The sequence below is a fragment of the Alligator sinensis genome, unplaced genomic scaffold, assembly GCF_000455745.1.
Source record: "Alligator sinensis unplaced genomic scaffold, ASM45574v1 scaffold957_1, whole genome shotgun sequence".
NCBI classification, from domain to species: Eukaryota; Metazoa; Chordata; order Crocodylia; family Alligatoridae; genus Alligator; species Alligator sinensis.
Window position 1 is genome coordinate 81,574 of NW_005842039.1, and position 2,519 is coordinate 84,092.

Below are 2,519 nucleotides of genomic sequence, written 5' to 3' on the forward strand. Positions count from 1 at the left end.
GACCTCTTCTTGACCTGTACAGGATAAGAAAAAAAATGTTCCTCAGCTGCCATCTGTAGCATTTTATTATTTTGTCCTCAAGTAGACAGCTGGGTAAAAAGGCTAGCAGATATGATATCTGGCTTTGCTTACTATAGGGTTGGTCTGTCTACATGTGCATTTGATGTGGGAGCAGTTTACTTGTGAGTAAACTACGAGCAAGTAAATGCTCCTGGGCAGGCATTTACACATGCAAGGATGTGGGAGCAGATTTGTTGCTAATGGCAGCAAACTGCTCACACTTCCTGGAGCCCTACAGTGGGCCCTCACCACCACCAGGGTGAGCTGGAGGCTCCAGCTGCAGCTGCCTGCAGTCAGAGACCACCTTTAAAAGTCAGTCACCTTCCCTGCTCCCTGACCATCTGAGTTTCTGGCCAAGAGCAGCATGTACAGCACAGGGGCAGCACACAGCAGCTCTCTCACTGCAGGCTCTGCCTCTTTGTGCTGTGGCTGCTTCTGCTGCTTCCCACCATGCATGTGGGGGGGGTCTTGCTGGCCCGCCACATAGACAACTGTCTGGCCCAAAGCTGTCTCCTGCCAGCTCCTGTGTATGCAGCGACCACCTGCCCCTCTTCTGTATAATAGCTTAAAATGAAGTCTTACTTTTGTATATGGTGGCGGAGAGTGTGAGAGGTATGGGTGGGCAGGTATAGGTTTGTTGGGGTCTGTGGGTGTGTGGGTATGTGGGGTGTGGGGGAGGGTGTTGGGGATTTGTGGAGGGGTGGATAGGTGTGGGGGTGTGTGTATGTATGGGGTTGGGGGTGTGTGGGTGTGTGAATGTACGGCAGGGGAGCATGTGGGTGTGGGTGTGGATATGTGGGGTGTGGGTGGGGATGGTTGTGGCATGTGTAGAGGAGAAGAGTGGCTGCAGTGTGTGAAGGGGTGTGGGGTGTGCATGTATGGCAGTCTTTCTCTCTCTCTCTCTCTCTCTCTCTCTCTCCGTGCGCTTCTTGTGTATGTGTGTGTGTGTGTCCGTGTCCCTTTCTCCCTATGTAACCTTGAAGGATGTATGTGTATTCCAGCATTTCATGGACTGAAGTCAGAGAATGGCAGCCAATTGGCCTGGTCAGTCAGCCAAGCAGCATGTCTCCTCTGATCATTCCCACTAGAAATCTCTGATTCAAAACAAGTCCCTCGTCTTGCTCATTTATTTTTCAAAACATGTTTTACTTTGACATGGTGTTGCAGAAAGAATGTGACAAGTTTGCAAATCAACCCTCCTTTAGGCATCTGACTGCAATATAACAGCGAATTTCCCAATATCTGATAATGTAGGAGTCATGATTTTGCTTTCTTTCTAGGCTAAGGAAAGAGAATTCAAAAACAGTTCTTTAAAGACTGTAGTTCTCTTTGATCCATATGGGTATTTATGGACTGTACCATCAGAGCCTATCTTGTCCTTGAGGCATGTTTTCAGCCTCTTCAGTTACCTCTGAACGTTGGCCAAATGATCCTCATATGTCTGATATCAGACACATCTTACTGGCAAAGCTGCTGAAAATTTGCAGAGGCAGGCATGGAGAGGAAACCAAAGTGTCTCTGACACACAATTATTATATTGTAATTATGTCTCACTTCAGAATTCCAGGATCCTTTGAAAAAAAAGTGTCTCTTAACTCTTTGTATTAAAGAGTGTCTTCGTATAAAAAAGTGTCTCTTAACTCTTCGTATTACTGTCAATTAATATTATGAAGTAAATAAAGATATCTGCTTACGTCTGAAGACGACCTCAAATAAAAGCTTTGAGAAAGCTGTAGGAACTTTCCCTATTACTCTTGAAGGAACATTAAATTTTGGTTATTAGGTTTCAGAATTAAGTTACAAGGAGTGCATCTACACAAGATGTTTACTGCAAGTTGACTAGCTCCACAGTAAACATCCCAGTGTCTACACATGCAGGGCAAATAGGCTGAGTAAACTAATAAACTCCGCAGCAGAATAGTACTTGTAAATATAAGTACCACTCTGCTCTGGAGTTCTTTACTCTGCAGCACCCCCATATTGCTGCTGATCTGGCTGGCTGGGGCACAAGGGTGCTTCAGTGTGGGGGCTCCCTGCTGGCTCATGCTTCAGCCAGCCTCTCCTCAATGCATTGAGCAGGACAGGAGCAGCCTGGGGTTAGCAGGCTGACCTCCAGGGCCCCCTGTCCAGCTGGGACTGCTAGACCCAGCTCAATGTGCTGCAGTCCCAGGCACACGTGCAAATAGTGCACCCAGGAGCAATAAACTCTGGTCCAATAAACTCCAGCGTTGAGTGCTTTACATTAATTGCACATGTAGATGTGCCCAAGATGTACTATTTTACTGTTGGTGAAAGCATGCAAGAAAAGAGGGAAATTATCAGATCCAGGCAATGGTAAAAACTTAGATGTCACAAGAGGTAGGTTGCACAGACCTTGGAGCCCTTCACCTGCAGAAGCCCTGGCTGTGCCATGCTATGCCACACTGCAGCTGCTAGCTGCAGCTGTCAAGAGGCTGGGG